The 23,368-nt window shown below is 43.2% G+C and overlaps 1 long non-coding RNA gene across 9 annotated transcripts in view; it reads left to right on the top strand.

The window, feature by feature from the left end:
- The first annotated feature begins 515 nt into the window (after nt 1-515).
- The window catches only part of LOC132771561 (uncharacterized), a 40,452-nt gene continuing 17,599 nt past the window's right edge, over nt 516-23,368 (top strand). The window contains exons 1-3 of one of the 9 annotated variants that reach the window (XR_009631084.2): nt 516-812; nt 11,551-11,613; nt 23,307-23,366. This is a non-coding gene — a long non-coding RNA (uncharacterized lncRNA). Of the gene's footprint in view, nt 813-9,567; nt 9,745-10,435; nt 10,618-10,771; nt 11,189-11,274; nt 11,344-11,550; nt 11,614-23,306; nt 23,367-23,368 lie in introns of those variants that run through there. The other 8 variants (XR_010909683.1, XR_009631085.2, XR_009631086.2 and 5 more) reach the window with 8 other exon arrangements.

Here is a 23,368-nt window from a genome sequence, read left to right as displayed (position 1 = left end):
CCCGGTGCCAGAAACCCCATGTTTTCTTTTCCAGCCGATTTTGCTTGGATCAGGCTCAAAATCCGAGTGAGTCTCGTGGTTTTGTTTACACTGAATGGGGAGGATAGGAAGGCTGCCATGGGGCCGTCTTTCATTAATATACAGTGAGGATTTTGTCTAAATTACTGCTATGAATTTCACAGTGCACGCTTTCAAAAGCCGTCTCAGGTGGCCTGAGGAAACGTGATCGCTCCTCTTCCCAGAGCCACCGAGGTAGCAGCAGCAGAAGAAGAAGAAGAAAAAATCAGAACAACAACAAATACATCAATAATAATAAATAATAATAATACTAATATGGGAGTTCAAAGCCTGCTCCTGGAATACGGTGTATGTATCCACAAAACAAAGCCGCCTTACAAGCAGAGTGTGGCGTTTTTATCCCACCCCTGATTTTAATTTTTTTTAATAAAGGCAAACTTAATCCTTGCCCCCATCCCCCAATGATCCATTTCCATTCCCATTCCCCCCCACATCCCACCCCGCTTTCCTGTAGAATGTGATTGCTTTGTCTGGGGGGAAAAATCCAAAGTATAACAAGGGGAGAACAGTTAGTGCTGATTTTCATTTGCATAAATTTTCATATATTTTGGTGAAAATAATAGACTAGTGGAGAGCTGGGCTTCGTGGAGTCAGTGCAAAGGGAAATCTTACCCTGGATCGGTTGGGGCTGCAGAGGAGGACCCGAACTCTCCTCTCCCTCCAACTTTAGCGGCAGTAAAACACTTTGAGAAATAATAATAATCCGAATTCTCTCAAGCCAGGACCTCCTTTGGGTAAGTGCTTTTATTTTTTTCCCCCTTTCCCCTCCCTGCATTTAATTTTTATTATAGTGAGTGTGTCCGTCCGCAGGAAACTGTTTGAAAAGGGAGAATAATAATAATAATAATAATAATAATAATAATAATAATAATAATAATAATAATGCCAGCATAGTGATCTTGTTTGTTGTGTACTAATCTGGCTCTGTGTCAAATAATAATTTATTATTATTATTATTATTATTATTATTATTAATCCACCACCCTTTCTTCTCACATGGAGGTGAAAGATGAACTTGGGAATCATTCCAAGGAGTTCTTAGGTGCCAGTTTGGGGCAACATTTTCGACAATTTTGGTTTGGAAGGGATGAATAAGAGACTGGGAAAGGGAGATTTAGGAACCTAGATTGGAAGATGAGCCAGCTATTAGCAATGTTTACTGTATTGTGGAAGGCTTTCATGGGCGGAATCACTGAGTTGTGAGTTTTCCGGGCTGTGTGGTCATGCTCCAGGAGCATTCTCTTCTGACATTTCGCCTGCATCTGTGGCAGGCACCTTCAGAGGTTGTGAGATCTGTTTCATAGCTTCCAACAGACCTCACAACCCCTGAGGATGCCTGCCATAGATGCAGGCGAAACGTCAGGAGAGAATGCTTCTGGAGCATGGCCATACAGTCCGGAAAACTCACAACTACCCAATGTTTATTGTTTCTCCATGATCTTCAGGACGAGGAGGTGGTAGTCCTCCTCCCTCCTTTTGCACAGTCACCTAGTTTTTAAGCATTGCATTAAAAGAGTGATAGTTGTGGAGGGAAAGGAAAGGGTGATATAGTGAAATTGGGGGGTGTTTTTTTGGAGGGGGGGCAACAAGGTCAGTTGTTAGGGTAGGGCTGGACCCAGGGGGTTAATGTTGCAACCAAAGTGCAGACAGTGAAGCCAAACATCCCCAGCTCTGAAGGGAAAGTGGCTCATCCATCAAAACTAAGCAGGACACCCTTTCCTTTTATTGTCCAAGAAGGCGAAGGGGTCGAGGCCTTTCGAAGGGCACTGTGCTTCTCCCCATGTTGTCTGAACCCCACTTCGCCTTTTCTTTGCACCCAAACAACAGCAGCAACAACAACGCATGGTGGTGTGGCGGTGGAGGAAAAAACTTTAGGTGGAAAGGGAGGGTTTTTTCTCTCCCTCCCTCCCTCCCCCTCACGCCTCTTTCAGGGAGAATAGATGTATGTATCTCTCTTCTTTCCTGGTCAGTTTGGAGGGTCGGATTTCTCCCCCTTCCTTCTCCCTCGGCCTCCCAAAGAAGTGTGCAAGGAGGCGGCGAGGGGCGAGGGAAGGCGTCCCGGGCAGGCGGGTTTGTCCCGTGGGGGTTTGGCCCGCTTTTCCCGCGCGGCTTCCCTCGGCAAGGAGGAGGGCCCTCCCGGGTTCACTCTGCCTGCTCCCTTGGAACAGATGCCGCCCCAAGCTGCTCCCTCCCTCCCCATCATTTGTTTCCTTGATGGGGGAACATTGCTGAGCGGAACCTCTCGGTTGCCATAGCGAGGGGAAGAAAGGGGAGAACACTAGTCACATTAAGCTATATGTTTGTGCACTGGGCTTTAGATAAAAGGGCCCGGGCACGGAGGGGACAAGCCAAATGGCAGCCAAGCCCAGGCCCAGGCCCAGGCACAGGCACAGGCAGGCGCGCGCATTCAAAAACCCGCGCTTGATTGGCCGCCTGCGCGGGAAGAAAGCTTTTGTTTTGCATTATTATTGCGCAGGAGATGGACTTTTAGAGCCCTAACCTCGGCGCGGAATATTTTTTATGGGGCGTCGTTAATTGTATCCTGAGCAAAATGCAACTTTTCTCCAAGGTTTCGAGGAGAGCGCGGCTCTGGCCGGCAGGGGGCGCTCTGGCGCGGCTCTGAGAGAGAGAGAGAGAGAGAGAGAGAGAGAGAGAGAGGAGGCGCTTTGGAAAAGTAGTTGTGTCCCTCCAAAAGTTGTTAGGAAAGAGGGGAGGGAAAGGGAAATAAAACTAGGTAGTCCCCACATTCGGTGTGTATTTTGATGCCCCTTTATTTCCTCTCCCTGGGCGCACGGGGGAAAGAGTTAGGACAGCCAAAGGAAAGGCCAGGGGAACATGCCTTGTCTAAATCACCCTAACCTTTGGGTGCATTTATAGTGCAGTTCTGAGGACACTTCAACTGCCAAGCCTCCATGCAATGGGATCCTGGGGGTTGTCGTCTGGTGAGGCCTCAGCAAGAAAGGCTAAAGACCTTGCAAAATTACAATTCCCAGGATCCCATAGCATCCAGCAGTTGAAGTGGTGTCAAGCTGCACTGATTCTACAGAGTGGATCAGGCATCCTCAAACTGCGGCCCTCCAGTTGTTTTGCCCCCAACTTCCAGAATTTCTGACCATTGAACACGCTGGCTGGGGCTTCTGGGAGTTGGAGGCCCAAACAGCTGGAGGGCAACGGTTTGAGGACGCCTGGGATAGATGTACCTCTAGACTGTTGATGGGACCTTCCTAACTTAAGTAGTTCCTGGTCAAAGTGGTCCCTCGTGAAAAAAAGGTTGGGAACCACTGGTGTGCACAGTTCAAAGTGCATGATAGGACAGTGTAGATCCATCCACATAGTGCATTGCAAGTCAATATGCTGGGCTGGGCCACCTCTCGCTTCCAAACTGCGTTAGGATTGTGTTGTCGAAGGATTTCGCAACCGGAAACACTGGGTTGCTGTGAGTTTTCCGGGTTGTGTGGCCATGTTTCAGAAGCATTCTCCCCCTTTCAGTGCTAATGAAGGTGATCAATTTCAGCATCCACACTTGCCTCAAGCAGACAAGAGTTCTTTCTCCCACCCTGGACCTTCCACAGATATATAAACACTACTTGCCTAGTTTCTAATAGACCCCTGAACATCTGAGGATGCCTGCCATAGATGTGGGCGAAAACGTCAGGAGAGAACGCTTCTGGAACATGGCCACACAGCCCAGAAAACACAGCAACCCAACAGCAGAACTGCAGCCGAAATGGGAAAGTTGTGGGGAGCTTCTCAGAGCTTTCTTGAAGGCGAAGATTTGGGTTTTGCGGTTCCTTTCACCCAATTCAAGGAGGCCAGCTGAAATGTTCAGGAGGTACACGGGGAAAGGTGTGCCAACGTCCTATAAATGACCTCGGAAATAAAACAAATCTTAAGTATTTTTATTTTACGTTCATGACTTGCTATTGCAACCCTCTTCCCGCCCTCGAAGTCGAAAGGTTTCCTAAGTAGCGAAAGGATGATGGAGATGGGGGGAAGGGGGGAGGAGAAGAGGCTGAAGGTCCGGGCGGAGAAAGGGACATCCCTCCCGCAGACTTCAAGGGAGTTTGAGAAGTGACCCTTAACTTCTCGGGGGCGCGGAGTCCTTTTGTGGCTTGGAAAGGGCCTCAAAGGCTGCCCCGCTCCGCTCCGCTGCCTGGATCCGTGCCTCGGAGGATCGATACTTTCCCACAAGGGCCTTGGAGCTGAACCTCCAGCCGCCACGCCGTTTGAAACTCTCCCAAGGGCCCAATTGGGGACTGGCTTGAGATTTCACGGGGGGAATTTAACCCAGGACCCCCAAAATGACCCAAGACGAAGCAAGGACTGTGGACTATCGCCGTTGTTGTTGAGCCGCTAAGTCCTTGCTTCATCTTGGGCCGTGTTGCCCTTCTGGCCCCTCTTCAGACACCTGCCAAATTGTCAGAGACCCTGAGATCTCTTGGGGATCCCCCTTCCCTTTGCACACCCACACAGCAAGGTCTTCTGTGGGCCCACAACAGCCTCCCAGGCCTCTCAATCTCGTCTCCTAAACCTCTCGCCAGACTTTCTAGGCAGGAGCGAATGTGTGTGTGTGTAGTGTTTCTTTTGCTTTACATCCCATTGAACAGTCGGCGTTGGACAGAAGCGAAATGACACCCACTGAGACCTGATTGCACCACATTAGAGTCTCTAAAATGGCCACATGATGCAGTCCCAAACTGCATTATGTGGCAGTGTAGACAGAGCCTTAGGCCTGAGGCAAATTCAGACCTAATCTCTTGGCGTTTCAAAGCGACCAAGTCAAGGTGAAGACTTCTTAGAAGGGCGCGTTAGGAAGAAATACTTGGGGTTCAGTTACAAACCGGGATTGAAGAAAGTGCTTGTGCGGATGATTCCATAGGAAATTCTAGAACCAGTTGGAGGCCTGAGTGGCAATGGCACAAACCACAGAGCACTGACTCGCATTACAGACTTGCTTTCACGCGTTTTTGTGGGAGTTTGTTTGTGTCTCGCTGCCACAGTTTGAAGCCAGCTTCGAACTGCATTAACTGGTCAGTGCAGCTGGGGCCGTAGACTGAGCCACTAGAGAATCTCGCTAGAGAATGAATCGGGTTTCCGCCTCCTGCAGAATTGTGGGGTTTGTAGTTTAGTGAGACTGTCAAAGACTCCTTCCTAAACTACAAACCCCACAATTCTGCAGGAGGCGGAAACCGGATTTAAAGTGGATTCATTCTCTAGTGTGATGAGGTCTGCAGGAGTCGAGTCCCCACTTGGATACTGAAGCCCACCTTGGCAAGTCACAAACTCTCAGCTCCAGAGGAAAGCAAGGGCAAACTCTTGGGAAGACACCACGGGGAGAGATTCCCCTTCAGGTCGCCCAAAAGCCGGAAAGGACTAGTAAGGCAGGCAACCTGTGCAGGCAACTGAAAACTGCCACATGGATGAGTTGGCTGGGAAAGCAAGGACAAGGCCCCAGACAATTGTGGTCTGTTTCCAGAGCGCCCGTGGGGTTCCCAGCCCCTCCTCATCATTACCACATCATATTTCATCTATCGTTAATTATGCATTCTGGAGTGAGTGCCATTCTGGGCATGCAATTGTGAAAGGGAGATTTTTTTTAATTTTTTTAAAAAATAGAATATACATATCTCTGAGCTCTGGAAAACGCAGGCCTCTCTTCCATTTCTGCCCCCCCCCCCTTCCACTCTTGTCACTCTTCTTCCCCCTTCTGCTTTGCCGCCATCCAGTGAAACTTGAGGGTTTTTTAATTTTAGGAAGGGAGAGAGGAGAACCCACAAATCCTTTAGTTTTTGGCTGTTGATCTCAGAAAAGAGGGAGACTTTAAAAAGGAGCAACAAGTATAAATGTGCATTTACACCTCTACCGGGTTAACGCTTCAAGTGCCGGTGTTTGTGATTTTTTGATCCCTTTGCGAGACCAATAGTTGGAAGGATATCTGTGGCATTTAGTATCCGCCTAGTTCTATATTTCAGCTCCCTCAGTGGCACGGAAGGGATCAATGGCGCAAAAAGGATTCCGGAAAAACAGTGACTCATCAGTGTCTGTTTTCAAGAATATTTTTTGCGCCATTGGAGGTTGACCGAGGCCAGCGGGTCTTGTGGCTCCGCTTCCCAACTCTGGAGCCCATTCTTGTGAAAGGCCTTTTCTTCCTGGGCCTTCCATGAGATCCCTAGGAGAATCGGAAAGAGGGGGGCGCTGGGAGAGAAAGCCTATGTGTCTCCGTGTGGCTCAGGCCCCCTCAGAGGACAACTGTGGGGGAAGGCCCTCTTCTTCCCCTCCCCCCATTGCATGGTGAGGGCCTCCAAGCTCGGCTTTGTTTATTGTTTGGAGGCGAACAAAAGCCTTTCGGGTCGACTCATAAATTAGGAGTAGGGAGGCAAGAGCAGAGCAAGGCCACCTCAGCTTAGGCCTGGAGAGGAGGAGGAGAGGCGGAAGAAGAAGAGGAAGAGGAAGAAGAATAGGAGGAGGATGAAGAGGAGTATGAAGAAGAAGAGGAAGGAAGGAGAGGAGTAAGAAGAAGAAGAGAAGGAGGAGGAAGAAGAAAAATAGGAAGAGGAGGATGAAGAGAAAGAGAGGAAGGAGAGGAGGAGAGAAGTAAGAAGGAGGAGGAGGAGGAGAGGAGTAAGAAGAAGAAGAGGGGGAGGAGGAAGAAATGGAGGAGAAGGAGGAGGAGAGGAGTAAGAAGAAGGAGAGGAGGAGGAGATGGAGGAGGAGGAAGCATTTTGGGGGAGATGGCCGCTCTTCTTCCTGACGACTATTGTTCTAGGGGAGGAGGGTTGGAGGGGGAGGAAGAAGGGAAAGGAAAAGGAGGAGAAGGGCAGGAAGACTTTCGCTTTTGAAGCGGGGCAAAGTGAAGGCAGGGACCTTTTTCTGCTTCTGCCCAAAATCTAGAGGGTGAACGAGGAGCGGATTTGGGAGTATCCATATCTATCTGAAACCTTGTCAGGGTCGAGGGCAATGGTGGTTTACGAGCCCTATATAACACGACTGCATTTTGAAGAGGTTGTTTTGTAAAGGGGCAGGCAAGCCAGTAGTCCGAAATGTAGTTCTGAGCAGGGTCTCCCTCCCTCCCTCCCTCCCTCCTCCTCCTCCTTGAGTCAGGCTAGAAAACAGAGACACGGAGGAGCAGGGAGGCAGCTCCGCTTGCTATTCTTCGATTTTTTTTTAATTTGACATTTGAACTTGTCTATTGTCTGAGCGCCTCGGTGCAGATTGCAGTAGGTCAAGCCAAAGGCTGCTCTTTTTGGATTTTCACACCAACAGCGCCCAGGCCAACGCCGACGCCTCGAGCAAAGGCGGTCGCGCTGCTCTTGCGGGGATATTGGGGGTGGGTGGGATGAGGGTCCCCCTTTTTTCAACCCCTGGAATTACCCGATAACACGGGGATATTCTGAATGCTGCCCTTTGCCCTGCTCTTCTCCCTCTCTCCTTGCCTCGGCGGGGCTGGTGGCGCTCCCCTTTCTTCGCCCGCCCCACATCCTCCCTCCCGCTCTTTGTATCTTCCCCGAGAAAGGCGAGAGAGAGAGAGACATGGATATGATAAACCTCCACGAAGCTTACTCGCTCAACGAGAGGAGGACTTGGGGAAAAAGGCAGAGGGAGAGGATATAGTAGTGACTGGAGGCCTTTCCCACTACGTAGTGATAGAGAGAGATGTATGTATACCCCAGTGAATGTATTGACCATCAATAAAAGCGACCTTAAGGTGTGAGCACAAAATCACAACAAGAAACCGGCGATTAGCAGGAGGTTTGATGATTTTCTAATGTATGTAAGAGTGGCAACATCCAACCCCCTAAGGCTTGCATCGTGGCTCCTATTTAATGATATATTTATATATTATTCCTAACCATTCATCAGTCCAGATGCCAGTGTAAAGGTGAGCAGGAGTGTGAGTGGGGCTTTTGAGAGCAGAGGTTGAGGCCTACTAGGCCTCTTCTCTCTCCAGCCCTCTTCGCTTCCCTCCGAACTGCTCTCTTCTGCTTCTTCCCTTCGGGCCACGTCTCCATCTTTCTTTCAGGCCCGCCATTTTGATCCCATTAGGCGAGTGTTGTCTTTGGTGTGGAAGACTAGAGAGAGAGAGAGAGAGAGAGAGAGAGAGAGGGAAGACTGCAAGGGGCGAGGAAAATGTATTGTCGAAGGCTTCCAAGGCCGGAATCGCTGGGTTGCTGAGAGTTTTCCAGGCTGTATGGTCAGGAGAGAATGCTTCTGGAACATGGCCATACAGCCCGGAAAACTCTCAGCAACCCGAGCGAGGAAAACCCAGGGCGCATCAGACCAAGTCTTTCCCAGGGAATCATTCCTGGCGGCAGGAAGGAAGGCAACAAACAATACCAGCTTGCCTTGCTAGGCCACCTTTGGGGCCCATTAATTCCAAGTTGGGGGATTTTACCGATTGGATAGGCCGGCCTCCATGGATGGCAACTTTGAGACTTCCCTGCTCTTGGATTGTGTGCCTCTGAGGTTGAGCCTGTAAAACCTTATATTCGTGTCAGGATATATTCGTGTCAGGAGCGACTTGAGAAACTGCAAGTTTTTAATGTTTTACCATCCTTGTGGGAGGCTTCTCTCATGTCCCCGCACGGGGAGCTGGAGCTGACAGAGGGAGCTCATCCGCGCTCTCCCAGGATTCGAACCTTTGACCTGTTGTCTTCAGTCCTACCGGCACAAGGGTTTAACCCATTGTGCTACCGAGGGCTTCTTTAAAAATAGATGTGTGCGAGAAAAAGAAGAACGAATTGGCTGCTCCTCTTAACATGTTTTGTCCTCACTTTCCACTCCCTGAGTGTACTCTCCCAGCTGGAGTGGAAGGCATCGACTTTTCTTCATGCAAGATGGCCATGGCTCGTGGTCCTTTTCTGGGCTAGGAAGGAGGGCTGTGATCCTTCCGTGGGGCTTGTCTGGAGGGGGAGGGACCCACTGGGGAATGGGCCGGAGACAGGCCGGGGGCAAGGCAGGGGGAGGCACTTTGGGGGTCACAGTTCTTGGGGTCGCCGCCTGGCTGCGCTGATGGCCACTTGCCTGAGTCGCCAGAAGGGCCAGGCGGGCTTGCTCCAGACCCCTGCCCCGAGCTCTAAGCCTTTCCCTGCCTCTCTTCCCCGTTTCCCGAAGGCGGGGAGGGCAGATTGCAAGAGTTGCGGCTCTGCTTGGTGCCCCCTCCCTCTTCCCTTTCCCCTTCCCCTTCCCCTTCGGTCGGGTTTGTTTGTCAAACAGGAGGCTCCTCCTGGGAGAGAGGCATTTGTGGCGGATCCCAGCCCAGGATTACGTTAATCAAGGCCTTATTTCCCTAGGGAGGCGGGCCACAAATGAGAGTAAATCCTAATAAAATTGGATCGCCAGCCTCCCAGTCGCCTGCTCCTCCTGCGCTTTCCTTTCTTTGTGTTTTGTTTTGTTTGGAAGGACCGGCCCAAAAGGTTGGTTCCTCGTGATTTGTGGAGAGAGGCTGTCCTCTTGTTCTTTCTGAGCCTCCAGTTGGAAGGCAGCTCCACTTCTTCACATGGAGAGCCATCAGCTCTGCCTCCTTTCTCTCGGCTTCCAGTCGAGCCCTTTCCCCTCTCCAGGAGTGCATCTCTACACCGGGGAATGAATGGATGCAGCCTCCGCCTGGCAGCCCTTTGCTTGCCTTGCCTCCGCGCTATGGGATCCTGGATCCTGTAGTTTGGCCAGGTACCAGCAACGGGGGCTGGAGACCTTTCCAAAATGCAGCGCCGGTGGTTCCAAAGCGTCAGGCCTTGGCAGGTGTCGAGGGCTCAGGCGGCGTTTATCCCATGGCTAAGGAGAGCAAGGGCCGCAGAAGCCAGCCAAGGCCAAGGCGCTCCTTGGCCTCAGAGTTCAGAGCAGCAGTGGAGGCGGGGAAGGAGGACTCCGCCTGGGCTTCCCTTGATAAGAGAGGGGAGCGCCTCGTCTTCCTATTGGGGGGGGGGGGGGGGCTTGATTTCTGTGGCCGGAGGAGGGAGAAGGGTCGGAGGCTGACTCCGGGGCGTGTGTATGTTGATGTGTGGGGCATCATCTTAGTGCTCCAACCCCAGAGAAAAGGGGAGGAAGGGAAGGAAGGAATCGGCAACCCCAGAGAAGGAAGGGAGGAAGGGACCTCGGGGAGCTGGTACTGCCCAGACCTCCTCCTCCTCCTCCTCCTCCCCCTCCTCCTCCTCTTCCTCTTCCTCGGAGGGGCGGCAGATGCGGCTCTAATTGCTTTCCTAGACCCTTCCTGGAGGCTTTGGGGTTGAGGCGGAGAAAGAGGGAAGGAAGGAAGGAGGGGAAGGAAAAGGAGGAGGAGGAGTGGCAGGCTGGCTAGTCCCGTCCACTCCACACCACCTCAGCGGAGGGAGGGGAAAGTCGTCCATACACACACACACACACACACACACACACACACACACACAGAGCCAGGTAGCCTCTCCCAATCCCGCGCCAGCCCTTCCTCCTCCCTCCTCCGCCATTCCGACGTGTGGCGTGTTTCCCTGGCATCCCTTCCCTCCCACGCAACCCATTGGCCAAGCTGAGTCTCCCACTTGGGCTGGTTGACTTTCCAGAGTTCAGGTCTCTCCCACCTTCCTTCCTTCTTTGCCATACCACCCCCCCCCCTTCATAACACTCCTGCCCCCTCCTCTTTCCTGCCTCCCTCCCTCCCTCCCTCCCTGGCCCTTCTCTCCATCTACCCATCCATCCCTTCCAGCCCTCTCCCCTTCGCTCCCCACCTGTCCCTCTGGCGAGCCTAATTCCCTCCCGACGAGGCAAAAACACGGCCGCGGGTGGGGAGAGGAAGAGTCTTTGAATGTTCAAAGAGAGGGCAGCAAGGGGTGTATGTGTGTGTATGTGTGAGTGTGTTGGGGAGGGGAGGAAGGCTCGGCGAAGAGTGAGTGAGTGAGTGCCTGGAGGAAGCTCCCTCGCCCACGCCGCCCTCCCGCCTTCCCTCCGCTCAGTCGCCGAAGGACAGCAGTTCTGCTTGCCTGGCTGGTTGGCTGGCTGGAGGCTTCCTTCCTTGCCTCCCGATATACTCAGCCGGGAGAGCCTGCCGATGCCGTTTACGAGCTCATCTAGAAGGGGAGCCCTGAGCAGACAGTCGCCCAGCCATGGCCCCGGAGAAAGGGACTCTCCGTCCCCTTCTTTGGTCTCTTTCTCTTCCTTCCTCAGAGGATGGGGGGGGGGGGGGGGTGAGAGGGAGGGAGGGAGGGAGGGAGGGGGTGGGTGGGTGAGTGGATGCATGAGATGATGGCGATTGAGTCTCTCCTCGGCAAGACCAAAAAAATGGGCTCACACTGGAGGGTAGAATTCCCTTCCTTCCTTCCTTCCTTCCTTCCTTCCTTCCTTCCTTCCTTCCTTCCTTCCTTCCTTCCTTCCTTCCCTCCCCCCCTCTCCCAGCCCCCTTGCCCCCCTCTTTTCCACCCCCGCCCCTCAACCCCACTCCTTGCTCCCCAGCTGCGTGGATCAAAAATATCAAAGGAGACTTCTTCACTTGTCTCCCCTTGACAGGGCTGATCCCTTCACCCGCGAACACTGAGGAGGCTGGAAAACTCTTCCCTGCCTAGGCGAGCAGTAAGTTTTTCTTCTATCTAAAGCACCCCCTTCCTCTCAGTTCATTCTACCTTGATGTGTTTGTTTTGATGCTGAGGTATGGCAACATATATATGTATATATAGCCAATATATATATGCATATATAGTCAATTTATATGTATCTATGTATACAAACACACACACATATATATCTATATCGAGAGAGTTGTTAAAACCTCACAATAAAGCAGCATTGTTTTTTTTTTACTAAACTATGGTGTAATTGGTGGTAACCTGCATTTTTTTGTTTATTTCATTTCAAATTAAATCGTTGACTATATTTTCAATTTTGTGGCATTTGCAGATTGCATTCTCTACTCTGGGTCTAGCTAGTCCTATTAAAAACACTCTCAGCCTTTTGCAATGAAATATATAATTTCCTTACTCTCTAAACCTCAATTTGTGTTGCTTATGGATATATATGTGGATGCATGATCTGTGTAGTTTTGAGTCATTGCAAAAAAAAATATGCTGGCTTACCTGAGACACATTTAATACAATTGATTTTTTATTATTATTTAATACAATTTAATATAATTGATGTTGAGCCAAATCAAAGATATACATATTTGTAATACTATTTGCATGACACTTTCTAGCAACAATGGACAGATAGATTGATAATTTATCTATTGTTCAGTTGTAACAATACTTAGTGAACAGCTATGTGTTTTTGCTGGCACATGTTCACAGGTGATTTTGTAGGTGTTTGCTGTTGTATGTGATTTTCAGTGTGTTGCTGAACCAACATAACTTTTTATCACTCATTTTTTCCCATCTGGTAGTATGTCAAGGAATCTTACTCTCTTGATATCTATTTTCTTATCACTTTATTTAGAAATTTAGTATTATTTACCTTCAATGCATCATCAACAAAGATCTTAACTGAATTGCTATTGAATTATTAAAAACCTTATTCTGTTTTGGAGTTCTATATTTGAGGCATGAGCTACAACTGAACAGTTCTGGGGGAGAGACGTAGTAATGCATGCAACAATCTGCTCATTTAGTAAACTAAGTGGAAATGAGAGGAGGACATTCATATTTATAAGTAGTTGACTCATTCATATCAAGTGGTTCACTCATAGAAGGTTTCTTCAAAAATGTGTTTCCTACTTCCACCTAAACACATTTAAAATTATTATAGCTGGATTAGTAATATTGAGGAGGGAGGAAATGAAGTATAAGACAATAATTCATTCATTCATTGTTTTTCTGGAATAAGACATTTGGTAGTATTCTATCTGTTGGAACCATGAGATATTTTATGAAATACATTAATTGAATAGTTAGTTGCACAAAGAGAAATGCATTTCCCCTTTGAATTATAAAGTGTGAGTGAGTTGAAATGACACATGAACGTCACTGAATAAATTATGGGCCATATTAATATTTGAAAATATGTATTATGCACTAATAGATGTTTAAAATTAATCTGATCTTCTGTCTCATCTTAGCTATGCTTTTTTTTAAAAAATCGGTAAATAAGTAACCTTACAATTTATTTTCACATTTTGTCACATATTGAAGCTAGGATCTTGACACCCTGATCCTAGCACTTTGAATTGGAAGCAGTCTCCTTGGATGTAAATGAAATATTTTTGTAAGTCAATTGACTAAAATCAACAACTTCTTAAAAAATAAATAAAACCCCAAAGTATTTGAAATTCAGAATGTGATTTGCAGTTCTAGAAACAATAAAAAATTCTGGCCACAGTCCAGCACAGAGCTTGGCAGACTGAAATCAACAGGGGAAAAATCCCAGTTGGATAGTGAGTAGAAGATTTCCTTTACATTTTATTGGGAGGAAAAGAAGTTAGAGCAGCTGCTTATCAGGAAGAAGCAAATGAAAGCACATTTTCTTAAAGATCTGTATTCTATTTGTGACATAAATGATAATCGTTGTATTTCAGGTATATTACACAATTATGGGGAAAGGATAGAAGTGTATTTGTTTGTGTAATCCATTATATCCCCTTCAATGTGTTGTACATTATATATAGTTGTGCATGATGTATGTAGCACATTATGCATGTATACCATTGGGATGCTGTCTGCCTTTGTATTACAACTGTCTCCAAGAAATGTAAAACTTGAGGATTTTATTTCCATTAATGTATGTTATTTTTATGTGGGGTTATTCTGGACTTGTTCTTGTTGTTATTGAAGCAGTGCATGTTTGCCCTTTTGTTGTTGGAATCTGCTCTGAGTCCCCCAGGGGAGATAAAGCGGAATATAAATAAAATTATTATTATTATTATTATTATTATTATTATTATTATTATTATTTCACACCAAATGTAAAAAAAATCATATAAGTTTTATTGCTTTCAATGAGTTGAACATTTTTCCTATTACAAAAAAACTAACATAACTATGTACAAATAAAAAAAAATCCAAGTTTCCATTCCGCCATCCGAATGGCAACTAATATTTTTGCCATTGGTCCCAATAGGACAGAGAACGAGGCCTTGGTTCTTTTTAAAAAATATGCAATTCTTACCTATTTCAACATTTTCTGGCCTCCTTGGTCCTGCAGAATGTAACCTTTTTAAACCTCTCTTTTGTATGTATACATTCATTCGGCAGGACCAGGTTCCTCTGCCTTTGACTATTGAAAGCAACATGATACTTCTTTGAACAGTCAGGAAAACTTTTGGTTTCACTCAGCACTGTGGCCAAAATGTTTCCATAAGGTCGCAGCTGGGGCCTTATCTTTACACTGCTGCTTTCTGTAAGAAATGTGTCTTGTGATATGGCAAAATCAGTTATAAACATATGTATCTCAAAACTAAGCAGTACAGATTTTAATTCTAAGCATTTCTGGTATTTCATGTGTTAAGGCTACACATTAAGAACTCATGGCCGTGTTCACTCTGAGTTATTTGCACATATAATACTAGTCTGCTGTGTTTACTTAATTCACATAATAATGTGACTTTTTAAAAAGCAGAAATAAAAAATGGGAACACAGGCAAAAGTCTTCAAAAGAAATACAAATGCATATGCAAAAAATATAGGCAGTGTGTTATGTGAGATGCCCTCTAAGAAAAGCATACTTTTATAAAATCATTTATGGTATGGATAAAAATAGTGAATATTATAGTATTTTATATTTCAGGTTGCTGGGACCAATGACCCATATTTAGAAAACATAGATTTAATTAATACAATTGATTTAAATGGGATTTGGCTTAACTGGATTGTTAAAACTGGGATATTTTTAAAAAGTTCAAGCGTATCTTTATTTTTTTCTTATTGGCCTTGCTATGAAATCAAACTAAACATTTCGAATGTTTAAATGTATAGATTCATGATAGGTATTTAAACATTTATTATTGCAATTCTGGCAAAGAGAATTCATGCAGACTTTTAAAAATGTGCGCGCAATCCTGTTAACTAGAATTGGAATTAAAATGGTAGGCCATAAGATAATAACAATAAGACTCTACAGTATTTTTTCTGTCTTTCCATCAATGTGATTATAGACGTATTCCCATATGTATGCACACATAGATTTGTAAACTAGGATTTTTTATTGTGATTTGCTGTATGTTCTTAAAATTAATATATTAAAATAATATCTATAAGACATTCTGGACAAACCCTGTTGAGAAGTAGGGAAATAATAATTTATTCCAAACCAATGAGTAAAAAGAGAATTCACATTCTAACACTTTAACACCTGGAAAAAAAATTTAAGCTGCATACATTAAGGAAGGAAAATCCATAGGAACTTTGTCAACTGACATCCAAAACTTCAGTTTATATTCACCTATATTGTTCAAATGAGAAAAGTATTGTATGAATTAAAATGATAGAAAATATGATTTAAACAGAAGTTCTGTTTCCATTTGCCAATCCATAACTGAAAACAAAAAAAAAAATCCATCCTGTATTAGACTTTTTGTGCAGAAAAATAAAACAGTAATATAAGAAAACAATCTATTTGAAAGCTATTCTATGTTAAGGTAATTTCTCTTCTGGTACTCATCAATGCCCAGCTACATTAATTTCAAGCTCCTGGCTTTAACTTACAACAGTTTGAGAGCTATATTCCTTTGGGTTTATCTTTTTCCATCTGATTATCGAGCTCTGTAGAGGTAGATCTCAATAATCATAAGCCTCATATATTTGTGGGAGGGCATGAAATTAATGAAAGGGCTACTGTTTAAAGGCATTTGGTTGGCTTCTGTAGCAAGTGAATACTGGACCAGACTGGTCTTCAGATGGATCCAGCACAGCATTTCTTATGTTCTCTATTAGGGTCCAACTGAGGAATTCCTTCCTTGGGTAACTAACCGAGTTCAGTGGCCTTAATATTCAGAAATTTGAAAATGCACTAAATTGGTATAGCTGTTGTTAACTTGTTATGGATTTGTGTTTTTAGTGTATTATCTATTTTCTGCTAGCATTATTATTACCATAATGTTTACAGTTGGTTAGTAAGCCTGGGTATAATATAAATCGCACAAACACCCTGTAGTTCAAACGTTCCAGTTATGAAGAATTTCCCCAAAATTCAGAATCCCTGCATTAATGTATAGACTGAGTAAACATTGGTTAGCTTAATTTCTTGCTTGTACCAGTGCAATTCAGAATTTCCAAAGAGGACAAACAAATGCCAAATATGAATATTGTAATCTAATATTATGTACTTTTGTTTACAGGATGACGGCTTAGAAATCCTATTTAGTATTTCCAGCTTGGTTCTAGATAATGTTAACTTGAAGGCATGTCTTAGGTTGCAATTCTGGATCCCTTTACCTGGGATAAGTCACACTGACCTTAGTGGGTCTTACTTCTGAGGAGATGGGTTGCGGACTAAAGTGTTCATACTTTTAGTGGATCATGTTTCTAAAGAAAAGTAAAGAAGCTGCTTAGCTTAGGACAACTGAAGTAAGTCCCACTGAGTTGAACTGAAATTGTACCTAAGAAAATACATGTAGGTCTGCCAGTTGGTTCAGAGCAACAGCATAATAATAATAATAATAATAATAATAATAATAATAATAATAAAACTCGACAAATAATAAATAAGTTGTGTTATAATAAATAAGTTGTGTTAAATTCATCTTGACACTTTTAAAGCCAAATGTTTTATTTCTCTGATAAAGTAACAAAGGTAAAATTGCATATGAAATTTTTGATACTTACCTCAATTTTCTGGAGAGTTTTCCGGACTGTATGGCCGTGTTCCAGAAACATTCATTCCTGATATTTCATTCTGAGGATGCCTGCCATAGATGTGGGCAAAATGTCAGGAGAGAATGCTTCTGGAACATGGCCATATAGCCTGGAAAACTCACAACAACCCAGTGATTCCAGCCATGAAGCCTTTGACAACACATTGGATTGAAGATTGTTAGCTGTGTTTTAAAATGCCACCCACGCCCCCAAATTATGCCAGAGTTTTGTCCTGTTAATAAATATCCAATAATAAGCATTCCGCTAGGAATCTAAAACTGGAAAAATAAAGTTTTATAATTAATGTTGCATAGATAATTCTTATTTGTTTAGGCGATAATCTCAGTACCTCCTACTTGAGAGCACTGAACTCAATAGGACTTACTTTGGAGTACATACACATACAAGTCCACAGCAATGTTATAATTCTGTACAAACATGGAATGTTTACATCCTACACAAGAGAAGGATGGCAAAACATCTGGGTGTCTCCAGGGCAACATCCTTGCAGATGGCCAATTCTCTCACATCAGAAGCAACTTGCAGTTTCTCAAGTCATTCCTGACATTTTTTTTAAAAAAATTCTATCAAAATACTGGTCTTCAACCAGTCTTTATCTGAAAAAATTGCAGGCCTTGTAGCTTTTTATTTTAGTTAGATGCTTCAGCTCTGAGTTTCTGTACATGTACATGTTTACGGGAGAGCTAAGAAATGTGAAGAAAAAAGTCATGCATCACATAGTATATGGTATATGGTTGGACTTAAACTATGAATATTCAAAGAATAGCTTTATGAAATACTGTTTAATTCATAAAGCTATGAAATACTGTTTAAGTGTTTGGGTTTATAGAAGTATATTTTAAACAATTGCCACTGAATAGGTACTAAGACCTGAAATGTGCTTATCGTCTTCAGAAAAATCTGAAAAAAAAACCCCACCCTGCTACTTCAGTACAGGTTTTTTATGAAGCCAGTTGTGCATTCTGGGCCTCCTCTCAAATCTTGTCAAAATGTCTTGTTCAAAACAAAACTGATCAGTGTGATCCATCAGTTATTCTTCATTGCTAGGTTGCCTGGAAAACCATGCTTCTGCAAAAATCCTGAGACCAGATTCGAATGTATTATCGAAGGCCTTGTGTTTTCCCAGCATGATCTGGGATCCCACCTCCCCGCTCCTTTGAAGAGAAAAGCCATGTGCAATATGCCAAGTACAGTAGCTTCACCAGTGGGCTTGAGTCATGATAGCTAAATCAATCTTGAGCTACAGGTCTAATACCTCAGACATCTGTGCAGAGTTTGGAAAGTTTCTCTAAAAAAGAAACAAAAAAGTAATTTGTCAATTGACTATGGTATGAGTCAATGCTAATGATCAAGGCTTTCCTCTGAAGAAGTCCAGAATCTTGGACGTTATTTAGAAACTAAACTTCAGATATCCTGTTTGTATAAGACATGTATTATTTATTAAATGCTGAAAAGTAACTTCTTGCATTGGTTGATGCATTTGTTATTTTTTTTTAAAATTGAAACACAACAACTTAGGACTGCTAGGAGAATGGAATAAAAGTTGAAAAATCACTGACAACGTTTCCCCAAATTCCCTTAAAAATCTCCTTTAAAAGTAACAAGAAAACCTTGTTACAGAGCTAGAGATTGAGATCCTGTAGGCATTTTCCTGGGCATGAGCACACTTACCAACAGGACTTACAAATAAAATTACATAGACTTATACCAACAACAATATTTATTATGGTCCATAGACTCAGTAAAAGCAACAGTCATTATAATATTACATATTATTGTTGTTGTTGCTGTTGTTGACTTACACTGTAAATCACCAAATGCTAAATCATATTAACTTGTGGGTAATTGTTGCTCAGTTACTGGACATTATTTTCAAGTTAATGGTAAGAGGCTTGTTGTCCTCCTAACTAGGAGGGCTATCTACATGTTAGAGGACTGCAGTTCCCAGCATAGTCTATAGTGTGGAATGATGGGTGCTGCAGTTCAACAATATCTGGAGGGTATATTTGCCTACATCTGATATTCATATATTTAAAACAGTTTCAGGGTATAAAGTATATTCAGTTCTGGGCAGTATATTGAAGTGAAGATCCTCAACAAAGTTTATGCATTAAAAGAAGAAAAATATAAACATCAGGACAGTAAATAAAGAACAACACTATAAAAGCAGGGGGATTCCAGACAAGAAATGATCAGGGCCAGCTAACGTCTCCCAACAAAGGATCCCCCCAGGCAGGAAGCAACCAGGCTTTGAAGTTGCAAGGCCATTCAAAATTAATCAAGCTGGGCAATTGCAACATTCACACTTGCCTCAACCAGACAAGAGTTCTTTCTCCCATCCTGGAGAGAAAGTGGGGTTTATTTATCTGTGGAACGTCCAGGGTGGGAGAAAGAACTCTTGTCTGCCTGAGGCAAGTGCAAATGTTGCAATTGGCCACCTTGATTAGTACTGAATAGCCTTATAGCTTCAAAGTCTGGCTGGTTGCTGCCTGGGGGAATCCTTTGTTGGGAGGTAATAGCTGGCCCTGATTGTTTCATGTCAGAAAGTCCCCTGTTTTATTTTAGTATCCCTCTTTATTTACTGTCCTGATTTTAGAGTTTTTTAAATACTGGTAAACTCCCACCCTGGACATTCCACAGACATATAAACCCCACTTGCCTAGTTTCCAACAGATCTCATAACCTCTGGGAATGCCTGCTATAGATGTGGGTGAAACGTCAGGAGAGAACATGGCCAAACAGTCCGGAAAACTCACAACAACCTATTCCCTGTTTTTTTTTTTTTTCATTTTTGAAGATTTGCATTTATGAATGGGGGCAGAAATGACTCTCCATCTGAAACATACATTTACCAAGTGTTCACTGCAAACAAACTCATCAAGTCTAGAATTTCTCTCTCTCTCAAATTCCTTTGGCTGAAGAAGTCACTTATTACTTTTCACATCAGTGGGATTTCTACAAAACGAGACATAAATATAATTTTAACGCTGGTACTTTTTAACATGATGTTTGAAGAATTGTCTTGACGAAAAATGCATGCAGCACATTGTTCTTTCCTGATACATTATTTTTAGTAATGTAACTTGTCCTTTTTGCATTCAAAGTCCATACAATTGCTCCTTTTTATTGTAATAATAACAACTGTCAAACAGAGTTGCTTTCTGTCCATTTTACTGATGAGAAACTAAACCTGAGAAGTCATGATTTCCCCAGTGCTACTCTGGATCTTTAGCTGAAATGAAATTGGAACTCACATTTTCTAATACACCTAATACTGTGTCCTTTGTAACAGATACACTGATATTTCTGCTCCATAATTTGATTTATATTAGTTATATTTGGGGTTTGGAGGTGCCAAACAAATATGAAATATTCAGAAGAAATATCATATCCACCAAAAATTATTCTAACTTGAGATAAAATAGGGTAAAACCACAAGTTACTTATTTTAAACAGATCTCATATTGTAGTTGTTTTAAAATAAAATGGTTTAAAGCTGCTCTGTGTGATATTTTACAATGGAGGTCAATCTACATGTGATAAAATTATGGTCTTGTATGAAATGCAATGTAAAGAATGAATTGTATCTACTGTTGTATTAGTCAGTCTAATCTATTTACTAGTTTCATACATGCATATGCTTTATCACTATTTGGAAAGCATGATGTAAGTGAAAGTGAAGAGGTCTTGAGCTTTTTGAACATTACATTTCTTTTAGCTATTTATATTGATATTTTCTGTGGTTTTTTTCACCAAAAGCCCTTGAAACAGACATGCAACACAAAATTTTGAACAGAAGCAGCAAAACATACTGTGGAAAATAATCTAAAAAAAATAATGCAAATGTATGACTCAGATCAGATCCACTGAAATAAGTATGATTTACATTAATTATATAAACATATGTCCCAAGGATGACAAAGTATGGATCTAATGGTGTGTGTATATCTGTAGGTATTTGTGTACATATGGATATAACTCTTGTGTATACACACAAACACAGATGAATTATACCCTGTGCTCCTGTTGCAATTTAAACAACAATTTCTCTCTCTCTTATTTTATTTAATGTTAGAATATCTTTTTTTAATTGATATTTTTTCTGAATTTTTCCTATTTGTGTGACATTCCAAATGCAAGTTTTTTTAATACTCCCAAATATAATGGATATAAATTTTAATATGGGGCAATAATATCAGTGTATTTGTTGTAAAGGACACAAAGGAAACGCGGGCTCCAGTGTCATTTCGGTCATGGATCCATAGTAACGTAAACACAGCAAACGAACAGAAAGTAACTTCAAATAAAAGACAAAGCTCATTTGTTTTCAATGAATACAGGAAAGCCAATGAAGCTGAATCCAATGAAACTTGCCAGGAGATGAAATTAGAAGTTAGTTTGTTAAATCGCTGAGCTGCTGAACTTGCTGACTAAAAGGTTGGCAGTTTGAATCTGGGGAGCAAGGTGAGCTCCTGCTCTTAGCCCCAACTTTTGCTAATCTAGCAGTTCGAAAACATGTGAATGTGAGTAGATCAACAGGTACCGCTTCAGTGGGCAGGTAAAGGCACTCCATGCAGTCATGCTTGCCACAAGACCTTGGAGGCGTCTGCAAACAATGCCGGCTCTTCAGCTTAGAAATGGAGATGAGCACCCCCCCCCCCCCCCAGAATTGGACACAACTAGTCTTAATGTCAGGGGAAAATATTTTCCTTTACTTTGTGCACCATAAAGATGCTATCTGCTCTTCTCCAATTTTAAGTCGGTAGAAGGGAGGAGAGGGAGTGAGTGTGATGTAATAGTTTGCTTGTTGTATTATGATTCTTGGGGCCAGGGTTTGAATCCTCTCTCAATCATGAAAAACTAGAGAAAGATGTTGGGCAAGTCACACTCAGCTCAGAAAAAGGCAAAGATTTGTCTTTCAGGACAGATCATACCAAGTAAACCTTGTGATGGGGTTGCCACAAATTGGAAAGGACTTGAAGACACACAACAGCAGCAGCAGCAACAACAGAGGAACAAGGGGAGGACTGACTCACAACATTTTAATGACAGACTGCTTAGTTACCATTTTCAGGAGCAGAAATACATAACTTTCCCAGCACAGTGTGAACTTTGTATTTGAGGGTGGTGGAACGTAGCACTAACTGATGGACTTAGTAGGCAAGCAAGTTTATGTGTCAGAGGGTGATCTTTTAAATATCCTGGTTCTGAACCACATATGACTTCAAACATCATGGCCAGCACTTTGTATTGTGCTTAAAAAGAAAAAAAGAAAAGAAAATTAAACAATACCGATCTGGTTGTCTCACACAGAGGCAGCAACCTCTTTGGAGTCATATCTGTGTTACTCCTGGTTCACCTCTGATAACGGAGACACAAGTACCTATGTCCTTTACCTATCTCCTGCAATTACCAGCTGTATTTAACTTTCCCCCAAGTAAGTTATTTCAGCGAATTGCTTTCAGCAAAGGCTGCTTCACAGCACTAGAGCAGAACCAAGCTACAAAAGAATATTAATCGAATGCATTCCAAAATCCAAAATCCAAATCCATGTGATTAATAAGCATTATCTATAAATAAGGCCAAAATGATTCTTTGCCAATGTTGTAAACATAAGAATCAGATGCAATTATTGTCATTATTGTTCTGCTAGTTCTTCCTGTGCATACCAAATGATATTGTTGTCCAGTTACTTGGCAAATATATATCTTGTAACAAAACAGATGTCAGCCAGCTCAGTCTGCCTTCAATTACACTTGCCCAAATGCACCGAATGTGTAAAGGAAGAAGAAAACTAATTTATTGGAGGCAAATAACCTGCTGGTTGAAACTGTCTCCCAGTCCTTATTAACCCACTTAAAGCGTAAGTTTTACAGTAATGCCAGAGAAGTCATTTTCATCACCCTGTGAAGCAAACTGGATGTGCAATGACCATGATTATTAGTACCGAATGGACATTTGACTCATGGATGGATGGGCAGATAAGACAGATCCACATCAGGGAAATTTATCTGTGCCTTATCTGATATGTGCAGTGGAAAACTGTAATGGAGGGTGGAGTATAAAAGCTGTATATTAGTAGATTATGAGAAGTATGCCAACTGTGTTACTACAAAAGATGCATATTATATTATATTTATATTATAATGTAATGCAATATAATACTAATACTAATAATAATAATAATATGATATTATAATTATATATTTATATTACATGTAATATTACTAATAATATTACAATATAATTGGTATAGTATAATATAGCAGTATTTAAAACTGATGTTGTACTATGCTAATAATATAATATATTGTATGTATATATACCTTGTAAGCCACTCTGAGTCCCCTTTGGGGTGAGAAGGGTGGCATATAAATGTCGTAAATAAATAAATAAATAAATAAATGCAGGTCAGATTTTCTGTAGGATGTACTGATTTTAATCTTGTGTTTTTTGTTATTCCAGCACAGAAGACTTCCAGTTGGATCTGTCTTGTTAAACCACTTACTCCTTTTAACATGCAAAGT

The sequence above is a fragment of the Anolis sagrei genome, chromosome 3 (genome assembly GCF_037176765.1).
Source record: "Anolis sagrei isolate rAnoSag1 chromosome 3, rAnoSag1.mat, whole genome shotgun sequence".
In the NCBI taxonomy this organism is placed as follows: Eukaryota; Metazoa; Chordata; class Lepidosauria; order Squamata; family Dactyloidae; genus Anolis; species Anolis sagrei.
The sequence above is the reverse complement of the archived record's forward strand: the minus strand, read 5'-3'. Positions and strand labels throughout refer to the sequence as shown.